This window comes from Carcharhinus amblyrhynchos, unplaced genomic scaffold, assembly GCF_965287045.1.
Source record: "Carcharhinus amblyrhynchos unplaced genomic scaffold, sCarAmb.v2.hapA scaffold_56, whole genome shotgun sequence".
NCBI classification, from domain to species: Eukaryota; Metazoa; Chordata; class Chondrichthyes; order Carcharhiniformes; family Carcharhinidae; genus Carcharhinus; species Carcharhinus amblyrhynchos.
In genome coordinates, this window is record NW_027649797.1 from 1,360,590 (window position 1) to 1,385,835 (window position 25,246).

Consider the following 25,246-nt stretch of genomic DNA (forward strand, 5'->3'; position numbering starts at 1 on the left):
AGTCCATGTTGGCATTTACATTCCACTCAAACCTTCTCCAATCTTTCCTCATCAAACAATCAGGAAACCCTCTTTTCCATTTTCCCTCATATGCTTACCTAACTTCTCCTTAAATACATCTGCACAGTCGTGGTAACAGGTTCCGCATTCTCGCCACTGTTTGGATAGGGATGTTTCTCCTGAAAACACCCTAAATGGAAGAAATAATCTCTATGGCTCAATGCCTCTCTGTTTCTGTTTTCTTCTCTAAGTTGTCCTTTAAAATCTCTCTTTGACAAAGCTTTTAGTCCACTGATTCAATATCTCCTTATGTGGACGTGGTTTTAATTTTTGTCTGATAATAGTCACGTTAAGCGCCTCAAGATATTTTGCTACATTAAGAGGGTGATATAAATGCCAATTTTTGTCTGAGAGCTCAATCTTCTGGTATAAACAGGATAGTTCTTTGGGTAAAATGTTTAACAAAACAATCATTTTCCTGTCCAAATGAGCATTAAGGCTAACAGCTTCACTATTTGAGGTAATGCTGGATATGACTACAATGATTGGAGTCATACCAGGCATTGGTCAGAACATGGTTGAAGGTCAATCACCTCAGTCCCAGGATATCACTGCAAGAGTTCCTCAGAGTAGTCTTAGGCATAGCCATCTTCGTCTGCTTCAGTGACGGTCCCTCTACCATAAGGTCAAAAATGGGATATTCACTAATGTTTGATGCCATCTGCAACTTCTCAAATACAGAGCTCTCTGTCCATGTATAGGAAGATTTACATAACATTCAAACTTGGACCACATGACAAGTAACATCTGCATCACACAAGTGCCAGGCAATGATCATCTCCAACAAGGGAGAATCAAACATTTGTTAGCATTATCAATACCAAATCCACCACTATCAACATCCCGGGATTATTACTGACCAAACCTGAACTAGACTCTAGCCACGTAAATACAGTGGCTAAAAAGTCACAGGTAAGTTACTGACTTCCTGACTCCCCAAAGCCTGTCCACCATCTCCAAGGCTAAAGGCAGGAGTGCAATAGAATACTCTGCACTTGCCTGGATGACTGTACTTCCAACAATGCTCATGAAGCTTGAAACAATAGAGGACAAAGCAATCCGTTTGATCAGCACTCTAACCGCCAACTTTAACATTCATTTCCTCCACTATTGATGCACAGTGGCATAATCTGTACTATGTAGAAGAAGCACTGCAGCAACTCACCAAGATCCGTTGACAGCAATTGTTAGGGTTCGGAACATCTGTTCAAAGCTAGAGGGGAACTTGCATTGGGTGGGGGAGGACCCAGTTGTTTAGTCCATTATATACCAATGACATAGGCAGGAAAAAGAAGGAAGTTCTGCATAATGAGTATGAGGACCAAAATCTCAAAAGGTCATAAGCTCTGGATTATTACCTGAGCTGCATGCCAATTTACATGTGGCTCAATGTGTGGGTCAAAGATTGGTGTGGGAAAAGTGGGTTCTGGTTTGTGGGGCACCAGTACTGGGGAAAGTGGGATCTGTAATGTTGGGATGGTCTACACTTGAACCATGCTGAGACCATGTTCTTGCAAGCTGCATAACTAGGGAAGAGTTTTAAAGTAAGTGGTGGGGGCAATCAAATTTGGGAAGATGTGGCAAATCAAAGAACAGGACAAGGCAAAAAGAGAAAGATATTATCATGGGAAATGAATAATAGACCATGACAGGAAGGGATACAGAGAGTACAAATTCAACAGTAAATGAATAGATGAGACCAGCGGTTACAAAAAAGAACAAAAAGGATAAAATTAAAAGTTTTGTATATGCATGCACAATCTTCAAAACAAAAGAGATGAACTGAGTGCACACAAAAATAAATAAGTACAGTTTGATAGCCATTATGTTAATATGAAATATTGAAGAGTACAGAATGTTTAGAAAAGGACAAGAAGTGAGGAAAGGGTGGAGGACTACCTCTGTTTAATAATAATATTATCACAATAGATAGGGATACGCAAGATGTAATTGTGCGTAAATGGACTGGACCGGGAGAGGGGACTGAAACAGTCTGATATACTTTTATATAAATGTGGAGAGAAGAGACTGATTTGAAATGGTTGGATGTGTTTACTTAGTGATGCCGCTACAGGAACCTGGGATGTGGAAACAGTTTGGGTAGAGATGAGAAATGGTAAAGGTAAGAAGTAACTTAAGTTTTCAGGCCATCAACACCAACCATGTGGTAGGATAGAACATAAAGGAAAAAAAATTGATTCTTGTTAGAAAGGCACAATGATAAGCATGCAAATATTAATGAAATGTGGACTGGAAAAATTAGATTGGCAAAAGGTAGCCCCAGATGAGAAGTTCATTGAATATTTTCAGGATAGTTTCTTAGAACAACGTGTTCTGGAGGCCAACCAGAGAGCAGGTTATACAAGATCTGGTATTGTGCAATGAGATGAGAGCAATTAACAACCTCCTAGTGAAGGTGCCCCTAGGCAGGGTACTGTGTATAGTATTAGACACCTTATTTAAGGAAGAATGTAGATGCATTTGAAGTTCAGAGAAGGTTTACCAGGCTAATACCTGGAACAGGTGGGCTATCGTAAGGATGATTGGTCAGGTTAGGCTTGCTTCTTGTGGAATTTAGAGAAGTAAGAGGCAAATTGATTGAAACATTAGACCTTGAGGGATTTTGATAGGGTGAATGTGGAGAGGATGATTCCTCTTGTCGGAGAATCAAGACTAGAGGGTCACTGTTTAAAAATAAGGGGTCGCACGTCCAAATTTGAAGTGAAGCAAATTTCTTTCTCTGATGGTTGAGGTTCTTTGGAATACTCTTCCTGAAAAGATTGTGGAAGCGGAGTCTTCAAATATTTTTAAGGCAGAAGTAGGTAGATTCTTGGTAAGCAAGAGATCATGTGTTATTAGGGGTAGGCAGGATGCTGATTTGAGGCTACAATTAAATCTTATTAAATGGCAGAGCAGGCAGAGGTTTTGAATTGCTTACTTCTGCTGCTTGTTCATAAGTTTATATGTTCCAAACCAGTAACCTCTACCATTTAGAAGGATAAGGACAGCAGATATATGGGAACACCATTACCTGCAAATTCCACTCCAAGTCACACATCATCCTGACTTGGAACTATGTCACCATTTCTTTATTGTCACTAGCACAAAATCCTGGAGCTCCCTTCCTAATAGCACTGCGGGTGCACTTGCACCAGATGGACAGCAGTGGTTCAACGGCACATAGCCAAGTTTTCAGGAACAATCAAGCCTTGTCTACAATATCTTCATCCCGTGAAAAATTTGAAGAAAACACTCACTGGGAAGCAAATCTTGGATCCTTCTTGTTTGCCATTTTTATCACTATGCATTACTTAAAATGTCATACAGAAGGAATCAGTGTTCACATGCAGAAAGATCCGTGCAACATTTGGCTGGGGCTGATAAGTGACAGAGTAAATTTTCACCAAGTGCAGGCAATGATCATCTCCAACAAGAAAGAATCTAATCATCTCCCCTCATATTCAATGGCATTACCATTGCTGAATTCAGCTTCTTCCTAGGAGTAACCATTGACCAGAAACGGAATTGGGACTCTAAGCATAATGGCAGCAAAAGCAGAGAGAGACATTTATCAATATCAAGTTGGAGTCACAGAGAAATCTCTAGATGATATTTTTCTAATTTCCTTCCTGCATAACTTGAGTTTTATCTCCTAATGAACGATGGAAATGATTTTACATCATTCTGGTACCTTCTGTTCTTATTATTTTTTTCTCCACAAATAAGTTGTCATGCCCAGTTCGGGCATATGATATTATGAAATTTCAGTCAATACTTTTAAAAATGGGCTCAAACAAGCTACAAGATGGCTGCTGCAAATCATGTGACTTTTGGCAATTTTGACTACAAACTGTAGCAAATCTCCGGTGAATATCTAAGTATAGACATAGGTGAGGATAATTAGTTATTTGTGGAACACGTCTCATTGTTTAGGGATCGGCTAAGACCTAAAGACTATGAAGTTTTCAGACTGCCTACCTTCATTTTTCATAGTGGATAAAAGGGAAGATCAAAACACAATGACCACTATCAACTTTCCATGCTACCACAATGGCCTCCCCCAGCCTCATAAGTGTTAACCCAGCGATCATATGATTGGGGCTGGTTTCTGAGACTGCATCTGTATTAGCCCAAGACCCAGTAGATCCACAAAACCAGTAGTTGTCAGGCAGTCTGAAGACCAGACTCAAACTCCTGCAAATCATTAAACAGGCAAAGTATTTAACTTGTTTCACTTTCTAAGTTGACATGTGAAACAATCTCCTAGATATTTGACTACAAGAAATCTTGCAACCTGCTGTGAACCCTTTGCTTTACGAGACCCTCATTTAAACTTTAAATCACCAAATCCATTCAAGAAACTACAGATCTCCTTACACATGGGAGACAAAATCATAAACCAGAGACTTAATTAACTGTAATCTGTATCCAATATTTCTGTGTGTGTCTCTATGACTATGTGGTGTGTACTTGTGTAAGAGACCAAGTGTGTGAGAATAAATGACCTTTATTTTCAACTCAAAAGAATTATTCAATTAGAATACACACACAGAGTAAGGAAAGACAGACCGCATCTCTCCATATTGATTACAGGCAGTAAGAGAGTGTGTATGTTTTACCTGTGACAATGTGGAATGGCAATGCTCTATTTGCAGCAAACATGCTGCCCCTCCTGGAATTGCAGCAGAACTAATCTTGCTATAGTTTCAAAAGGATACACAGCATTTGGGTTAAGTCTCAAATCATCTTTGAACCCAGCTATTTTCTCAACTCATTTGTCCAAAGATGATTTTGGAAAGACCAAAAAGCAGAGATGAGGGAAAGCTCATCCTTCCATTGAGATCTAGATTTCACATCCCAGAATTCAACTTGATGTTGAATGTCTCCAGAGATTTTGTCTCCAGTGCAGGTTAAATTTCATGGGATCCAGGGTGAGGTAACCAAGTGGATACAAAATTGACTTGTTGACAGAAGAGGCCTGGTTGTAGAGGCCTGTGACCAGAGGTGTGCATGATGTGGAGATGCCAGCGTTGGACTGGGGTAAACACAGTAAGAAGTCTGACAACACCAGGTTTAAGTCCAACCAATTTATTTGATAGTAAACTCACAAGCTTTCGGGGTTTCTTCCTTCGTCAGGTGAATGGAGAGTTCTGGCCTCAGACAGAGCATATAACAGCACAGACATACTCTGTCTGAGGCCAGAACTCTCCATTCACCTGACAAAGGGAGAAAGCACGAAAGCTTGTGAGTTTACTATCAAATAAATCGGTTGGACTTAAACCTGGGTGTTGTCAGACTTCTTACTGTGTTTACCAGAGGTGTGCCTCAGGAATCAGCGCTGGGTCCACTATTATTTATATTAATTATTTGGATGAAAATTTAGAGGCATGGCTAGTAAGTTTGCAGATGACATCAATATTGATGGCACAGTGGACAGTGAAGAAGGTTATCTAGGATTGCAACGGGGTCTTGACCCATTGGGCAAGTGGGCTGACAAATGGCAGATGGAGTTTAATTTAGATAAATGTGAGGTGATGCATTTTAATAGAAAGAACCAGGACAGGACTTACTCAATTAATGATAGGGTGTTGGGGAGAGATAATAGAACAAAGAGATCTTGGGGTACAGGTTCATAGCTCCCTGAAAGTGGAGTTACAGGTGGACAGAATGGTGATGAAGTCATTCGGCATGCTTGGTTTCATTGGTCAGAACACTGAATACAGGAGTTGGGACATCTTGTTGAAGTTGTACAAGACATTGGTAAGGCCAGACTTGGAATACTGTGTACAGTTCTGGTCATCCTATTATAGAAAGGATATTATTAAACTAGAAAGAGTGCAGAAAAAATTTACTAGGATGCTACTGGGACTTGATGGTTTAAGTTATAAGGAGGGGCTGGATAGACTGGGACTCTTTTCCCTGCAGTGTAGGAGACTTTGGGGTGATCTTCTGGAGGTCTATAAAATAATGAGGGGCGTAGGCTACCTAGACAATCAACGTCTTTCCCCAAAGGTAGGGGAGTCTAAAACCAGAGGACATAGGTTTAAAGTGAGAGGGGCAATTGTTTCACACAGAGGGCGGTGAATGTCTGGAACGAGTTACCAGAAATAGTAGTAGAGGCAGGTTCAGTTTTGTCTTTTAAAAAGCATTTAGATAGTTACATGGGTAAGATGGGTATAGAGGGATATAGGTCAAACGTGGGCAATTGGGACTAGCTCAGTGGTTTAAAAAGGATGGCATGGACAACTTGGGCCAAAGGGCCTGTCCCCATGCAGTAAATCTTTATGACTCTATGGTCCACTCAGACATTCAGGGTATTGATCACACTTTGTCAGAAAGCATTCAAACTTTGGATGCCAAAGGAGATATATATACTCCTTCTGCGCTGTAGGAATTCTATGATTCTATGGATCTTAACTTGCCTTTTTAACCTGTTTGCATCCAGGGAATAGATCTATTTTTCCAATGTTCTTTCCATCCTGGTAGACGACAACTACTTACTTGGGTATGGTTAATAAGAAATTGTTTATTTAGCCTTAAAGTGGGTACAAACTCAATTTTGTGTTCACCTAATGCACATAACACAAAGGCATCTTCAAGCGAGCATCCTGGATGCTTTTTGCTGAGCTAGTGGCATTGAGAACAATTATAGCAACCCAATAGCTAACTCTGTCCTGAAGTGTGAACCTGCAATCTTCTGGTCTCCATGGCTCATTCTTGTATCTATGGTGACTTTACTCACTGAGCTTTTAGCAAGTTCTAAGAGTAGACTCATTGCTTTAGTACTGGGCACTAAGAAAATCGACGGACATCAAGAAGTGTACTGGCCCTATTGCATGGTGCAGCCTTTCTAAATACAGTAATACGAGACTGAATTCATTGCTTCATCGAAATCAAAAATCTCCAATTTCCCATTAATCAAATTATCCTAACCTTCCAGATCAAACCATAGTCTAGGACTTCCATGAATGAAAAACAACCCCAGTTATGAATGAACTTGTCCTGGCTCAGGTCAGGTCACATTTACAGCAGCACAATAGATAAGGTCAAAAATCACATTAATGCAAAAAGTATAACGCTAAGTTTACAAAACAATTGGTTCACAGCAATAAGTTTGCCAATTACTGATTAATATTTATTTGGAAAAATATGAATGGTGCAAGTAATTCGAGGATTATTCTTCATTTCAAACTCAGTAGAACATGTGAGGCTAGTACTCTCACCATCAGGAACTGAATGGAACAGTCCATGGGAAATGAACTTTGAGAACTACTTGATTTTTCACATTGGGGTTCTATTTTATTAATTTTCTTTACGGGATGGTGGTTAAACTAGGTTGCTGATTCCTCGTTGCCCTTGAGAAGATGGTGATGAACTGTTCTGAATTGCTATAGTTGAAATATATATTTCTCAAGTCAGGATGGTGAGTGAATTGGAGGGGAACCTCTAGGGGGTGGGATTCCCATGTATCTGGTGCCCTTGTCCTTTGAGGTGGTAGCATTTGTAGGTTTGGAAGGTACTGCCTAAGGAGCCTCGGTGAGTTTCTGCAGTGTATTTTGTAGGTGGTAAACACTATTTGTCTGTGGTGGAGGGACTGAATGTTTGTGGAAGAGGTACCATCAGCTGATTGCTTTGTCCTGAATGATGACAAACTTCTTCAATGCTGTTGAGCTGCATTCATCCAGGCAAGTATTCCATCACATTCCAGGCTTGTGTCTTGTAGATGGTGGACGTGCTTTGGGAGGGGACGTGGAGATGAGTTATTCGCCATAGGATTACTTGCCTCTGCCCTGGTCTTGTAGCCACGATATTTTGTGTAGCAAGTCCAGTTAATTTTCTGGTCAAATGGTAACGCTTAGGACGTTGCTTGAGGGGGATTCAACAATGGTAATGCCATTGAATGTCAAGGGGTAATAGTTAGATCCTTTCTTGTTGGGGATGGTCATTGCCTAGCATGTATGTGGTGTGAAAGTTACTTGCCACTTGTGAACCCAAACCTGGTTGTTGTTCAGGTCTTGCTGCATTTAGACATGGACTGCTTCAGTATCCGAGTCATCATGAATGGTAAACATTTAACGGCACATAGCCCCACTTCTGACCTTATGATGGAAAGGTCATTGATGAAGCAGCTGAAAATGGTTGGGCTTAGGACACTATCCTGAGAAACACCTGTAGTGAAGTCCTGGAACTGAGATGTTTGACCTCCAGCTACCACAACCATCGACCTTTGTGCCAGTGGAGGGTTTTCCCCAATTCCTACTGACTCCTGTTTTGTTAGGGCTACTTGATGTCATACTTGGTCAAATGGTACCTTGATATCGAGGGCAGTCACTCTCACCTCAACTCTGGAGTTCAGCACTTTTGCCCACGTTTGAACCAAGGCTGTAATGAGGTCAGGAGCTGAGTGCTCTGGCAGAACCCAAACTGAGCATTAGTGAGCACATTGTGGCTAAACAAGTGCCGCTGGATAGCTCCATTGATGATCCCTTCCATCACAGTACTGATGATCGAGTGTAGACTAATGGGGCAGTAATTATTCAATTTCTCATGTACAGGACAGATCTGGGCTATTTTCTATATTGCCAGGTAGATGCCATTGTTGTAGCTGTAGCGGAACAGCCTGATCAGGGACACAGCAAGTTCTGGAGAACTTCAGGACTATTGCCAGAGTTCATAGTCTGCACAGTATCCAGTGCTTTCAGCAGTTTCTTGGTATCACGTGGAGTGAATCAAATTGGCTGAAGACTGACATTCGTGATGCTGGGAACCTCCAAAGGAGGACGAGATGGATCAACCACTCAGACTTGTGGCTAAAGATTATTGTGAATGTTGTATATTTGCACTGATGTGCTGGGCTCTTCTATCCTGGAGGATAGGAATATTTGTGGAATCCCATCTCCAAAGAGTTGTTTAATTATCTACCACATTCATGGCTGGATGTAGCAGGACTGCAGAGCTTAGATCTGATCAGCTGGTTGTGGAATTATATAGCTCTATTTTTGCTGCTTATACTGTTTGGCACACAAGTATTATACTGCAAGCTCATAATGCAGACTCCAGGGGGGAATCCAAAGGAGTCAATGAGATTTCCAACAGAAATATAATGTGCCTCATTACCTTTTAAAAATTTTGCATTCTCTCTTTTTCTTCTGTATTTGTTGATGTACTGGTACTAAATTATGATGCCAAAGGTCTGCAAAAAGAGCTGATTTATGTTGTGTAGCTAATACTGTCCGAGAGATAAGGTAGGTAACAGAGTTTGTCAATACATGCAGAGCTCCTCATGGAAATATAAAAGGTGAGGATCTGATTGTGTAACTTGGAATCCATTCAAATTTTAAAGCACAATTGTGTGTTTGATGCCAGGCACCAAAGAGCAGGACCTGTACCAGACCCAGAAGGCAGCTGAGATGGAAAGAAAATATCCTTGTGGGCCAACAGGATCAGAACTTCTCCTCCTAGCTCCACAGGAAAATTTGGGCCTCTCCTGCCTTGGGCTTCCCCTGTCCCTGACCATGAACACACTCCTCCTACCATTCTGTTACATAAATGAAAGCTACTGTAATTGTTTCTTGCATTTCCTCTTTCTCACTGAGTAAAGTTGGGATACAAGACTAGAATATCTCCTGCAGAGAAAAGTGTAACTCAAAAATATGCCATAAAGATCAAAGTACAATTTCTGTTCAATCCTCATATATGCTCTTTGAGTAATTACCAACTAAATCACATTGCCCAGTGTTTATGACTACCTTATCAATAACAAACTTATTTAGAAACAATGGCGTTATGATCTCAACAGCACTGCTCTATGAGGGAAAGGGGCAGGAATAAGAATTTTTTTGAGGACAGACGTAGCCACAAACACCTTTGGCATCATGGGAACAAGCAACTAGAACAATTAAATTGGGAATCTTCACCTTTCCCTTTTGCATGTTGCCAGTGATTGATTATATGTGGAATTGGCAGCAAAAGGCAAATTATTTGCACATCCTTCCAACCGCTGCAAAATGCATGGCTAGAGGTACCTTTGAAGAGATGGTATGAAGGAGGATGTCCACCCTTTAAATGAGGACAAATATCATGAACCATCTAGAACCCATTGATGATTATCACGGTTATAGTATAGATTGCAGTTCTGTAGGTCTGAAAAAGCATTGTAGTCATATATAGAATTATTTACAAATAAACAACAAAAGGTACAAACTAGGAGTTGCCTCCATGCTTGCTAGGACACACAGCTCTGTCCAATACTCAACTGACTCTGGAAATGTGTTGTGCGATCATAATGTGGACTGTAATTTATTCAACCCCACATTAACCCTCTGTGCCAGAACTTTATACAACACATCCCCAGAGGTCTTATCAAATGATGTATTAGGAGAGTTTGAGGTCTCTGCATCTATGGAGTTAAGAAGGATGAGAGGGGGATCTCATTGAAACTTACAGAATGCTGAAAGGCCTGGATAGAGTGGAGGTGGGGAAAATCTTTCCAATAGTAGGCGAAATTAGGATCCGGGGGCACAGCTCAGAATAATGGTAGGAAGGACTATTACTTACGTGGAGAAAAACTGCAGCAGGCGACGGTGCAGAGGGACCTCGGGGTCCTTGTGCATGAGTCGCAAAAACCTAGCTTGCAGGTGCAGCAGGTGGTCAGGAAGGCGAATGGGATGCTGGCCTTCATCGCGAGGGGGATTGAATATAAAAGTAGGGAGGTCTTGCTGCGGCTGTATAGGGCATTGGTGAGGCCGCAGCTGGAGTACTGTGTGCAGTTTTGGGCGCCGTACTTACGCAAGGATATTTTGGCCTTGGAGGGAGTGCAGAGGAGGTTTACTAGGCTGATGCCGGAATTGAGGGGGTTGAGCTATGAGGAGAGGCTGAATAAATTAGGCTTGTACTCGTTAGAGTTTAGAAGAATGAGGGGAGATCTCATTGAGACGTATAAGATGATGAATGGGATGGATAGGATAAAGGTGGAGAGGCTCTTCCCACTCAGAAAGGACAGTAGGACTAGGGGGCACAGTCTCAAGATAAAGGGGGGGGCGGTTTAGAACGGAGTTGAGGAGGAACTTCTTCACTCAAAGGGTGGTGAATCTCTGGAATTCTCTGCCCGTTGAAGTGGTGGAGGCTACCTCGCTAAATATTTTTAAGACGCGGGTTGATGGGTTTTTGATAAGAGAGGGGATTAAGGGTTATGGGGAGAGGGCGGGAATGTGGAACTGAGCCAAGACAGATCAGCCATGATCTTATTGAATGGCGGGGCAGGCTTGAAGGGCTAGTTGGCCTACTCCTGCTCCTATTTCTTATATTCTTATAAAGGGAACCGAAATGAGGAGGAATTTATTCTGCCAGAGGGTGGTGAATTCATTGCCACAGAAGGCTGTGGATGCCAAGTCATTGTGTATATTTAAGACAGATAGATATGTTAGATTGGTAAGGGGATCAAAGGTTACAGGGAAAGATGGAAGAATGGAGTTGAGAAACTTATCAAGTATGATTGAATGACGGAGAAGATCTGATGGGCCAAATGGCTTAATTCTGCTCCTATATCTTGTGATCTCATGATATTTTAAGTGGTTACAGTTTACCTTGTGTCTTACATTGTCATGACAATGATTTATTCACATTGCAATCCCTACATTATCATTACCCTATCATTTCAAGTTCTTCAATTCAAAGGATTAGGCAGTCTGGAGGCCTTACAGCCCTTTCATATTGTCAGATGGGTGATAAGCTTTGTTGCTGCTGGTTCTTTCTGTAGATTTAGAGTTCTTCTGGCAACTGGGTACATTTTCATCCTTTTCTTTCATTCCTCATGTTGAACCACACTTGGTCAGTTCAGCTGTTGTGTTGGGTGGTGCATGCTACCCTAACTTGTTTCTTGTTTGGGTGGACAAACATTGTATTCGTCTCTGTGATTTATTTTGCTTCTTCCGTTGTCGTATGGTTATGGCAATATCTGCTGTAGTGGAGGCCAAGTATTTCTATGCTAGAATGAGGTATACTAGCATATTCACCTCTGCATTTTGCTGTTGGCAATGGATGGCTGCTATTGGGTTCCAGTGTATTCTGAGTCTTCGGCACGCTGCCTGGGAGTTGCATTTGATGTTCAGTGGTTGCAGAGTTGACCTGCAGTACCATTGTTGGAGCCAGAGATTAAGTATCATTGGACAGCTGGTAGTTTTTTTTTAAGTTTCACTACTGAAGGCATTAGGGTTACCATCTGGATAGTTGGCACATTTAATCACCATCTTTCCAGCACCTGTAACAAGAATGGACAAACCTGCTCCACAAAGAGATAAGACAGTTCAGAGATGAAGTCCTAGTCAGGATACAATTTTTTTTGCTTGAATAATTGGGAACATGATTAATAATTATGATTATCTTGACATCTTCTGCCATTTTAAAGAAATCCAGGACTACACAGATATCTTTATTCAAGAGAGAGAAAGATTCATTATGAATGATGTACATCAGCTTGAAGATTTGTTTGCCACCATGCCTTAGTGATTTTGGAATCATGTCTGACAGGAAGTTGAGTTGTTTCAGGCCCATAAGTGCTGTGTCTGTTGTTCACAGTTAGAGGTATTTTAGTCATGGTTCCTTGTTCAGCTGGACTGTTACACTGGCTCCAGTGTTTAATTTAAAATTTAGTAAATGGCCATTGACTGAAAGAATTGCATAACCTAGTGAGAAACCAAAATCCTTAACCTCTCCCAAAAAGCATGGCTGTGTATATAATTCATGATATGGGTATGCCGGCGTTGGACTGGCGTAAACACAGTAAAAAGTCTGACAACACCAGGTTTTAGTCCAACCGATTTATTTGATAATAGACTCACAAGCTTTCGGGTTAGTCTCTTCGTCAGGTGAATGGAGAGTTCTGGCCTCAGACAGAGCATATAAAGCACAGACAGTTTAGAGATTACTGATTAGAATGCGAATCCTTACACCTAACCTGCTGTTCAAGACCTGAAGTGGCTGACAATGTGAGTGGAAGGAGCACTGATCACAGGTTACAGAGATGTGTATTGTCTCCAGACAGTACAGTAAGTGAGGTTTTGCAAACCCAGGCAAGTCACGGGGGTTACAGATAGTGCGACATGAACCCAAGATCCCTGTTGAGACCGTCCTCATGTGTGCGGATCTTGGGTTCATGTCGCACTATCTGTAACCCCCGTGACTTGCCTGGGTTTGCAAAACCTCACTTACTGTACTGTCTGGAGACAATACACATCTCTGTAACCTGTGATCAGTGTTCCTTCCACTCACATTGTCAGCAACTTCAGGTCTTGAACAGCAGGTTAGGTGTAAGGATTCGCATTCTAATCAGTAATCTCTAAACTGTCTGTGCTTTATATGCTCTGTCTGAGGCCAGAACTCTCCATTCACCTGACGAAGAGACTAACCCGAAAGCTTGTGAGTCTATTATCAAATAAATCAGTTGGACTAAAACCTGGTGTTGTCAGACTTTTTACTGTGTATATAATGACAGAAAATGCTAGATAAATTCAACAGGTCTGCCAACATCTATGGACATTGAGAGCGTATGACTCTTCAGAGCTGAAGAGGGGTAGAGATATGATGGATTATATACTAAGCGGGTGGGCAAGAGGTGGACAGAATAGAACATCAGGGATAGGTCGGAGATGAGGAGAAATTGGCAAAGATACCATAAACACAAAACAAAGGAAGTGTTAATGGTAGAATTAAGGAATAAAGAAGATGCTGAAGCCAAATTGAAGACCAAGTGACAAATGACACAGTTGGTGAATGGGATGGGATAAACAAAGTAAACAAGAAATTTAAAAAAACGATCAAGATAGAGGAGAAAGCGTACAGTATAAAGCTGTTGAACTCATGTTGTATCCAGAAGTGCCTAATTGGAAGATGAGGTGTTGTTCCACCAAGTTGCCGTGAACTTCACTGGAGAATTGCAGCAGGCCAAGGATGAACACTTGGGCATGAGAGTAAGATGGCAAGTTGAAAGGAAGGATAGGGACATGCTTATGGACTTAGTAAAGGGGTTCCGCAAAGCAGTCACCCAGTTTGGTCTCCCCAGTGTAGAGGTGACCGCATTGGGAGAAGCGAATAGACCAAATTGAAGGAGGTGCAAGTAAAATGCCGCTTCATCTGCTGCTTCTTCCTTATGATGTGGATATGCCGGCGTTGGACTGGGGTAAACACAGTAAAAAGTCTGACAACACCAGGTTTAAGTCCCCTTCGTCGAAGGGGGTAACCTCAAAAGCTAGTGAGTTTACTATCAAATAAATCGGTTGGACTTAAACCTGGTGTTGTCAGACTTTTTACTGTGCTTCTTCTGTGAACAGAGGCCCGAACAATCCCATCCATCACTACTCTCCTTCACCTAGCTGAACTTGTTCTCAGTCAGCAATTTCTCCTCTAACTTGGTGGCCAAGGGTAATTGCATGGACCCTAGTTATGCCTGCCTTTGTGCGGCATCTAGAATATTCCTTGTTTCAGTCCTATTAGGCTCCTTCCACAACTCCTTTTCCATTACACCAATGGCTGTATGGTACTGCTTCATGCGCTCATCTGGACCTGGAAAAATTTATCAATTTTGCTTCCAATTGCTACCCTTCTCTCACCTTCACATGGTCTGTCTCTAACATTTCCTTTACCTTTTCATCTATATTTCTGGTGACAGACTGAAGCGAATATTCACTACAAATGCACCATTCCCAAAGCTACGTTAACCACAGCTCCTTACACCCCACTTCCTATAGAGGACTCCATCCTATTCTCCCAGGTTCTATCTTTGTTGTCCAATTATGCCACTTTTGAAATTAGTCGTCTTCCACATCTGTCTTTTTTCCTCAACCAGCGTTTCCCCTTCAGTGGTTGACAGGGAACTCTGTGTCCGCCCCATCCCCTGCACCCCTACTGTCACACCCCAGAACCATAATAAGGGCCGTCTTGTCTTCATCTTTCACTCTCTAACCTCCGCATTCAGTTGATCATCCTCTATCTCCAGCATGATGCCACCATGAAACACATCTTCCCCTGTCATCATTACATAGAAACCATTTCTTCTGTGGCTCCCTGGTACACTCCTCCATTGCCTCCAACCTTTGATTTGATTTATTATTGTCACATCTATTAATATACAGTGAAAAGTATTGTTTTTGTATGCTGTAGAGAGACAAAGCATGCCGTTCAAGAAGAAAAGGAGAAGGTGCAGAATGTAGTGTTACAGTCATAGCTAGGGTGCAGAGAAAGATGAACTTAATGCGAGGTTAGTCCATTCAAAAGTCTAATGGCGGCAGGAAAGAAACTGTTTTTGAGTTGGTTGGTACGTGACCTCATACTTTTGTTTCTTTTTCCTGACAGAAGGAGGTGGAAGAGAGATTGTCCAGGGTGTGTGGGGTTCTTAATTATGCTGGCTGTTTTGCCAAGGCAGTGGCAAGAATAGACAGAGTCAATGGATAGCAAGCCGGTTTGCGTGATGGATTGGGCTACATTCATGACCTTTTGTAGTTTCTTGTGGTGTTGGGTAGAGCAGGAGCTACATTAAGCTGTGATACAACCAGAAAGGATGCTTTCTATGGTACATCTGTAAAAGTTGGGAGAGTCGTAGCAGACATGCCAAATTTCCTTAGTCTTCTAAGTAGGGGCGTTGGTGGGCTTCTTATGCAATTACAGAACTTGCAGCATCTGCCCTTTGCCTCCTCCTTCCTCACTGTACAAAGCCCCAAACATTCTTTTCAGGTGGAGAAACATTTCATTGGCACCTCCTTCACATTGATCTTGCTTTAGGAGTACTTTATTCCAACGCATTGACATGGCCACTTTGTTATCCAGTTTGGTTATTGCTTCTCTTGAGTCCTTGTTGCTTAATTTGAACTGTGGGTTGACATCTGCTACTATGCTACTCATGGATTTCTGATTGCCTAACTATCTGGATCATCCTTTGCTTCCAAGAGATCAGAGTGCATCGTCTGCTATTCCTATTGCTATTATTAGTATTCCTATTACCACTATTAAGTGGTTCAAATTAAGTTTCTGATTTCATAATTTATACAGGATGGCAGAAGGTTATCAATAAATGTGTTGACAGGATCTCCTGGTTGTGGGACTTGCTTGTTAAATTTAGCTCTCAAGTACTTTATTTGTTCTCAGGCTGAAATATTGTAGTATTACTGCAAATGTAGCAGATGATTCATGGATTCCTGGATTCATGAATTCCTGGTCTTGTAATAATGTTGCCTCCAATTCAGGTTTACTGAGTAAAGCAATGTGTCAACCTGTTTTGCTTCTGACTTTGTCTAAACCTGAAATGATGCTGTATCTAGAAAGGTTTTCTTTCCAATTATGTGATTAATCTGGGACTTGGATTTGTCTGAACTGATTTGGGAGTGTGGTATTCTAACCCATGATAAATTTTTTAAAGTGTCAGTTCTGCTTAAAGTGCTTTCTGAGTATCAAGATGGTATTGCTGTACATTGAGATGAAAAGATTACGCATGCTTGTTGGTTTTGGTGGGCTCAGCTACAATGGTAGTCACACTTAACTGAAAAAATTCTCAACGATCACTGCCTGCAGCATTCTTTTGTCTAGCTTGTATGTTTAGAGTCAGAAATTTGCAGAATATTGGCTTTTGCTTACCTCGATCTGGGTTTATAAAGTTGTGATTCTCCCAAAGTATACAATTAATTATTAATAAATATTATGGAGCAAGCTCAGACACCATGTGTTTAAGGTACCATCTAGGAATTTTACCAAGAACTTTGTACTTTTGACTCGGAAATGCTTAAAGATTTCTTGCTGTAGACTGGAATTTAAAAAATTTAGCTCACCCTTGCTAGTTTGCTGACTGTGTTCTCTGGGATGTGAAGCTGGACTTCCAAATGAGGTTCAATGGGGTATTCTGTTGCAGAAAGAAGTTGCAACTTTCTGCCTTCAGCTTCCAAACCTTTCTTGGGAGCTTTGTCCTGACAATTTTTCCTTTGTACCTGTGCTTCTGGTGCTGCTTTTCAGATCAGAATGTCTTTTTTTTCCTCAATCTTCCAGCATTTCAGTTTGTCTCTGGCTTTTTCCACAAGCTGTCACCATGTTTTAGGTTACTGTTTGATAGGTCTAAAGTCTTTAAGTTCTCTTCAAACTATTTACAAATATACAGTAAACGGGACAAGCCAGGAGCTGTCTCCATCTTGCTGGTATACATGGCTCTGTCCAACACGCAACTGACCCTAAGTGCAGGTCATGTGCTCTCTGTGTGGGTGGTAATGCACTCAACCCCACATTAACGCTAAATGTGCTAGGTCCTCATATTATAAAGATCACACTAAAACATGGTCTGGCATGAATTCTCTTCCACAACACTCAATAAGATGTCCCAATATACTTCATAGGAGATTTATCAAACAAAGTTTGACAGTGGACTGCATAAGGAGGTATAAAGGCAGATCAGAGAAAACTAGGGAAAGATTGTTCAGGGCATTTGAATGTTTTGCAGAAAGTTTGACTTTGTGAGCTAACAGAAGACCTCAAGATTATATGCAAAGAAATCCATGAGTTCCTTGCATTTGTTGGTGGTGAGGTTGGAAGGGGCAGGCAAAAGGAGGTTAAGAAGACAGCTTGCACTGAAATTTAAAAAAACTATTAAACTTTGAAGGCAATTTACTTAAGTGGAAAAAAAATTGAGAGAGGGAGATGTATAATAGGTGGTTGAATCAATATTTCCTGGTTTACGCTATCATCTAAATGAACACTTCTCCCCATTGCAGTTACTGTGTCACACAATTTTGTATGGCCCTATCTTAATAGGGGTTGGAATTTTCTGACTTTGTTTCAAAGCATCATCTTAGGCAGGATAAACAACGAGTGGCGTGTTGGCTGCACTGCCAGCATTTCCCACTGAATTTTTAAACACTTTGGAAAAAAAGAGATGGGTCCCATGATGTCATGTTGACCTGGTGGATTTTCAATGAACTCACCCTGCCAGCAACCTAGGCTGAGAGATTGGGCACATTTCTTTTATAAAAAGGAGCCACCATGCAGATATGGTACCCTCTTTCCCTCCCACCACCAGCCCTCCCATCACCCCCAACCCCCTCAACAGAAGGCCACTGAACCCTGTGCCAGGCAGTAGCAGGGTGCAGTGAGTGGAGCAATACGCAGGCAATGCCAAGTTGAAGGGGGGTGCAGGGAGGTGGCAGTTCTGGTCACCAGCTCCCCATTTTTCAAAACTGTCATAGACCATGTTGACATGACATCACCCCATCTGGGGTAGAGGGAAGGCATGCTACAGTAGCTATGCTTGCTAATCACATTTAAGTGTACAATAGGGTTCCCATTATTGCATGGAAACCTATTAGACCATCGCCAGAGAGGCAGGGCAAATCGGGTGGGGAAATCCTGCTGACATAAATGTTATTTTGAGACTCCCATATGATTCTCCATCCCACTCCACAATTCCCAACCTCCAAAGTGGAGCAGAAAATCCCCCCATAGTCTCAGTGCAACCTATCTTCCTATAATGATACACGGGTAGGCTATGGAGCTCTTTTCTATAGTGTAGCTATTAATATTCAATAACATATACTGTTATGACCATTGGTATAATAACACACATGCAACATATGAGAAAAGGCTCCTTTGTCCACAAAGCCTGTTCCTTCCTTGCGTCATTTGCCCTTTCATAGGTTTCACCCAATTAAAAACTGGGCAAAATATTTAAATAGTTTTTTTTAAATTATTAAGGGAGGCAACAAAGCTTATCTAGTCAATTTGTTCAGAATGGAAATTGCTTAGATACTGGGGACACATTTGAAATAATAGAGTAAGAATGAAACTTGGGAGGGACCTTTACCCTAGTGGGTAATACAGCTAGGTAGCATTAGGAAAGGCTGCTAAAGGAGTCTAATTCTTTAACATAATTATACAGGGTATAATTAGTGTGTTCCTGGAGAAAGAAGCGATTAGGTGATAAGGCAAGAAGGTGGATAGGCAAAATCTGTCTCTCAAGAAACAGGTTTATTGGCCTTTTATTGTGTAAATCAAATTGCATATTTTACAAAATTTGTTCCCATCATCTAAAAGTAGCGAAGCACATCTCAAGAATCTTCCACAAACTCAATGGTTTATTTTATTCAAAGGCAACTACCAGATGCTGGAAATCTGAAAAAGCTGGAAATACTTGGCGGATCTGACAGCACAAATAGAGAGAGAATCAGAGTTAATGTCTCAACTCAATTCTCTTTTCTAACATTTCTCATTTTGGTGAAAGGTCATTGACCTGTACTTTTGTTAAACTCATCTTTGGCCAAGCTATGTTGCTTATAATTCCCTACAATAATAAACTCTACATCCGGTCTGATGTGGTAGCACACGTCCTATATAGAGCTGATGCCAGTATTATAGACTGGATTCTTATTACATGCTAATCCTTGGCTGAAATTCTGTTGCGGTTAGGTGCTGACTGCAAAAAGATGAAATGGCTGCATCTGTAATAATGTACTGATAGTTGAATAAGCTGCTAAGTACAGCCTTCATAAGTGTACTCACCTTCTGCATTATACTGTACAATAATCTCATCCTACCCTGGAGGCCAGCTGGCTGCTAACTCAGTCTGTCGTCACTGCATAGCAAAATGGATTAACACACAGATGTGGCTATGTAATACAAAGTCCTGGAGCTAGTTCTCAGACTGTAAGTCTCACATTCCTTCTCCACTTACAACTTGTATTGAGGGCCACTGCTGAATGCATAATTAATACTTTCAATACTTCTCAAAAAGGTCTCAATTGTCATTCTCAGGGAGGTAGGACCCTGAAGCCTCTCTTAGGCAATCACTGCAACAAAAATGAGTGCACAAAGTGATCAGTACAGAATACTTTGGGCTTTGTTGGCAAGATGGTCTCAGAGGTTAAGTGTTCTTGATTGTTAACATCTAGTGACATCTTTATATCATGGGAACAATGCTGTTGTATTAGTGACTAATAATGCTTGTACATTAAAATGTCTTTTAACATAATGAGTTACTTCTGAAATATAAGAATGTTATGACGATAGGCTTAATTTGCATTGTTTACATTATAGAAGTACAGATTTGTTGTATACACATATTCAAATGCAGTAAATACTGGTGTCTGACCCTGAACATTCTGGATGTGTAGTCCACCAATCAAAAACAACACACTGCTGGCCTGTGCTACCAATCGTTGCGCTCAATCCACCCGTGGCAAAAATATATGGCGACTAGTGGTAGTCAAGCAAACTATATTCCATTAAATCCAGTTGCCCAATTTCAACATGAATTGATGTGGATTCTTCCCACTTTATCTTCTGAGCATTGTGTTACAATCACGGCTGAGAATCCCAATTTTGCTCGACTGGATGAGAAGGAATAAGCTGGTTCCCCCTTTTTCCAATCTCCTCAGTTGGTTACAACAAAGGTTTGTTTGAAATCTTTTCCTCATGGATACTTTACCCAATCCAAAAGTATTTACTTTTTAGAAAGGAGCTAATTTAACTAGGCTTTGAGTCAAAGAAACTGAGTTTATTGGTTACTAAAACCCAAAGAAAAATAATAAAGACACAACACACACTCACATGTCAGAAATGAGGGTTAGGAGTCCAAAGAAAAGTTTTTAAAAAAATACAAATCAGTCCTTGTCCAGGAGGCAGAGATGGTGTAATATTACAGTTGTCAAGTTGCGCAATTTTGGTACTGCTAACTTTGGCAGAATCTCTGATGAAAGGTCATCAAGACTTGAAACATTGGCTCTATTCTATTTCCACAGATACTGTCAGACCTTCTGAAACTTTCCAGTATTTTCTGTTTTTGTTTCAGATTCCAGATTCCACAATATTTTGCTTTTATTTTGGCAGATTCTTGGTCTGTTGGAGACACTTGTTGACTTGTCCCAGAGGGAGGGCTGATCTGATTCTCCCTGAAAAAGTAAAGTTTGGCTAGGATCTACAGTGGTGAAGAATGTGGGTGTTGAGCTTCACTGTTGGTTTTTGAATCAATCAGGATTCACCTCCCCATGTTTCCACTGGATGTTCCTTTACTGCAATGAACCAGCTTCTGCTTGATTCCCTCCTGTCCATCAGTTATTGCCACTTAGTCCACGGGAAAGGTGAATGTAGGCCGTGGGAAGTAGAGCATTAAGCTGAGTAGCCCAAAGAGGCATCAGCTCTCTCCAATCATCTGCATTTTTATCTCTTATGTTGGCTTCAGTCATTGTCTACAGTCTATTGATCTCAAGATCTTTGGGCTTTACTGTCCCTTAATTGCCCATCTAGCCCTCCAGAGGTCCCACACCAGAACTAGTGGGATTTTGCAGTTGTATAATATTAGGGACTTTTCTGGTGGCCTGCAATGCATAGAAGATGAGCCTGAATTACATGTGCTGGACCAGACAGTTGCTCTGTTTCTGTACATACTGGACAATGTAGGTGCTTCACGTGTTGCTAGGTACTCTACATGAACTGGAATATGTAGGCATAAGAGATCAGACGAGGTTACACAACTGAAAAAGTTGAATAACCATAACCCATTGCTGGCAATGTTTAAAACACTGACAATGACAGTTTTAGGGCTCAATGTAAATTTTGTGAAAGCAGTTAGGTTTCAAATGGTTAAATCTGGGTCCTTAGTAGGTTGGGTGTCATCTTCTCTCTGCTTAATTATTTACTTTGCCCTCTTCTGACAGTCATTAAAACTGTATTAAATAACAGGCCTTGTCCTTTCATAAGGAAAATTGTTGTTGTTGTTTGTCCATTGTCATCGATGAGGACCTCAACACCATTTTGAGGCTGGACTGATCAGGCCAATTCAGGCATGGAATGTTCTGTCACATATCGGAGTGAGGCTGACACTGTGCAACTCTCCCTCAGTTTAATCCAAATCAAGCACTAGTCTCGACACCATCATTGTCATCAGGAAAATAAATATTTGTTAAACCCTGTCCAATAGGGTCGGTGCCCAATCAAGAGAATGATTTACACATAATAAGTGACAGCTAGGTGAAATGATTCAAATTCCTTCCTTTACCTGCCTGGCGTTTTGTGAATAAGTGTTGGTAAATTGATGAGAATGCAGTACAGCAAATCTTCACTTATGTTTCTAAACACAAACTTCCAAGCAATTTTAAAACTTTCAGAACATATGTCAATGTATTCCACAAACTCACGATGGCTTAAAGTAAGTACTGGAAACAATTTTTCCTTGTGCATTTCAACACATTTGTTAATTCCCATTTTTGCCAATTGTCAGTGTTTGGTTTAACCATATTTTATTTTTCACTTTTCCTTTCATCAAGAAAATTAAAATTGGATAAACCTCATTTGACCAGCCATGTTCAGTCCAAACACACATCAATTGGGAACCATTAAATTGAGTGGAAATCAGTAATGAGATCTTCTGACATCTTGGGACATAGCCTTTTAAGCTGGAAGTCCCAGACCCTGGAAGGCCACAAAGGAATTCTGGGTCCACAGGACCATCAGATATCTTTCCATTTATCCTTATTTGCTGTCGATCCCTAGAATAGCCACAATACATGTTCAGGTCATTTGTTACATGGCAAAGTTTGAGAATTACTGCTCTGAATGCTAATTAGGCACGAGCAAAAATTAAATTCAAACAAGTTATAATGAAATAATTACATTTAAAGGTGACATTTTAGATTATCATTTAGTGTTAAAAAAAATGAATGCTGATTACAAAATTTAGCAATTGACAGCTAGGATGGGACGAATTTTAGTTTAAGCCAAAAGACTGAAGGTTCAACAATGTGCAGACAGAAATATCTTGGATTGGTCAAGTTTCAATCATATAGTCTGCACCATTTCTGAAATAAGACAATAATGTAAAATTGAGAAATCAGTTAGGAGGAATGGAACACAGCAAATAAATCAATACAATAAACAGGCTTTTTTGCAGTTCCCAAACTTTTCACCCTCCTTTTCCAGAAGGCACTCACTCTCACTGACATACAGTTTTAAAAGCATCCAGAAAAGCCAGGAGGGCTATTCCATTATGCAGGGCATCATAGCCTATTCTCAGCTGCCTGTTTATACTTTTAACCATGAATCTCTGCAGAAGGTTCTGGATACATTTTCTATCCTTAATCCAGGAGTGGTCTCACAGACCAATTGCATTGTTCATGCAGCTGCACAAGCTAAGATTAACTAACACAACGTAAACTAGGTATTGCAACCAAGAAGACCATCTCAGTATATATGCCTCAATTCCACATTAGAATCATAGAATCCTTCCAATGCAGAAGGAGGCAGCGATGTGGTCCATTGAATCTGCACCAACTCACTGACAATGCAGCTTGCCCAGGCCCATCATCCCCCGCCATAACCCCACATGTTTATCTCTCTAATCCACAACCCACACATCTTTGGACATTAGGGGCAATTTGACATGGCCAAATGGCCAATTCACCGAACCTGCTCATCTTTTGACTGTGAGAAGAAACCGGAGCACTCAGAGAAAACCCACACAGACACGGGCAGAACATACAAACTCCACACAGACAGTCACCCAAGGCCGGAATCAAGCCCGAGTCCCTGTGCCGTGAGGCAGCAGTGCTAACCATTGTGCCACCGTGCCGCCCTTTAGGGAACGCACTAAACAACTTTGTCACCCAGAAAGCACAATAAGAATTGCAAATAAGCATTTCTTCAGTCATCTGATATGTACAGTGGTTGTTCATAAAGGGTTAAGCTTCCTTTCAGAATTCTATACACTGAACACAAAGCCTTGAGTGAAGTACAACAACATATCAACTCAGCTCCTAAATTACCGAAAAACTTTTTCCACGAAAGCTCTCGCTACCCTTTTTTCCTCAGCTCATGAAAAAGCAGCAACTCCTTAACATTTAAAAAGAGCGTCACTTGCTTATTACTGTACCTGAAGTGTTTTTTTTAACTCCACAGGGATCTGGTGAGCAGGAGTGGCCTGCTATTGTGAAACCACATTATTTACTGCAGCTCAGCATGTAGCGTCCCTGTCTCCACGGTGACGGCATCTGGTGCCGGGGAGAAGATTAGGTGGAAGTGTGGCAGAGGCTTTTCCGGGCACAGAGGCTGGACTTTGGGTGGAGACTCAGTAAACTTGAAAAGAAAAAGTATTCACACACAAGTCAGTTCAGCCAGTAGCAGACAAGCCTGATTTAAAGGGAAGGGGTCAATGCTGAAATATTTGATAGATCTGCCAACCCTGGCTTCGGCTGACAGTGGGGCAACAATATCATCTGCAACTCAATGATGTCACTCATGGCCACTCAATAAACTATCTGAAAGTTGCATCGCAGCTTCCCACCAATCTCAGTTGTTTGAGGGATTGAGTATTCAAGTTACACATGTCAAGAATATCCCAGTTTGATTTCTTGCACTAAGTTTGCTGGTCTCAGCCAGTGTATAACAGTCAGCCTCAGTGTCCTTGAGTAATGCAAAGGGGGAGAAATTTGTACAGATTTCTACATATGATTGCTATCTACTAAAATACATTAGAAATACGAATGTGTGGACATTAGGAGACAGCGGGGCCTGGCTCAGAGAAAAAAGATCAAAGTCCACCTCGTTCATCTTTTACTATCCTGGTAGTCACAACAATAGCATAGTTGTTGTCTCATCATTGCAATCAATCGCTCTTAATTGCTCTACAACAGACTGACAATAGGCAAGGAAAACCTAAAGTCTTAAATTTTCTCTTCCTCCCAAGCATTCTAAATCCACCCAAATTACTCATATACAGTATCCCAAGATATAGTTTTCCTCAAGGAAATCTATATAATTTGCATCTAAATGACTCAATATTATCTGCTTCCACAATCTCCATGGAGAGCTTGTTCCATTGATTTATCTTAGCTGTGATGTTGTCTATGGTTGAATGAGCTGGCAACACTCTCTCAGACTCATACCTGCAGGCCCATTGTTCATGGAACTGCACCACACAAATGAACCTGTGCCTTAAGGAATCACAAATGGAAGGAACAGATGTGAGAAAGAAGGGAAAATCTGCACAACAAATACTAAGTGCAATAACCACGACAGATAATTAATTCAGTGCAGTAGGATTATTCACTGCATCCAATATAGCAGTTGATCCAGAAGTGGAACTTGCAAGAACATTTGCACGGAGGGTGTGGAGAGTCTGCAGAAGGATCTAGATAGGTTGGGCGAATGGGCCAGGAAATGGCAAATGGAA

General features: G+C 41.1%; 1 protein-coding gene across 1 annotated transcript in view; it reads right to left on the bottom strand.

The window, feature by feature from the left end:
* The window catches only part of tp73 (tumor protein p73), a 138,910-nt gene extending 114,857 nt beyond the window's left edge, over positions 1 to 24,053 (bottom strand). Inside the window, exon 1 of the mRNA XM_080182486.1 lies at positions 23,948 to 24,053. The gene's annotated coding sequence lies outside the window, so the exon portion shown is untranslated. The remainder of the gene's footprint in view (positions 1 to 23,947) is intronic.
* Between the last annotated feature and the right edge of the window lie 1,193 nt (positions 24,054 to 25,246).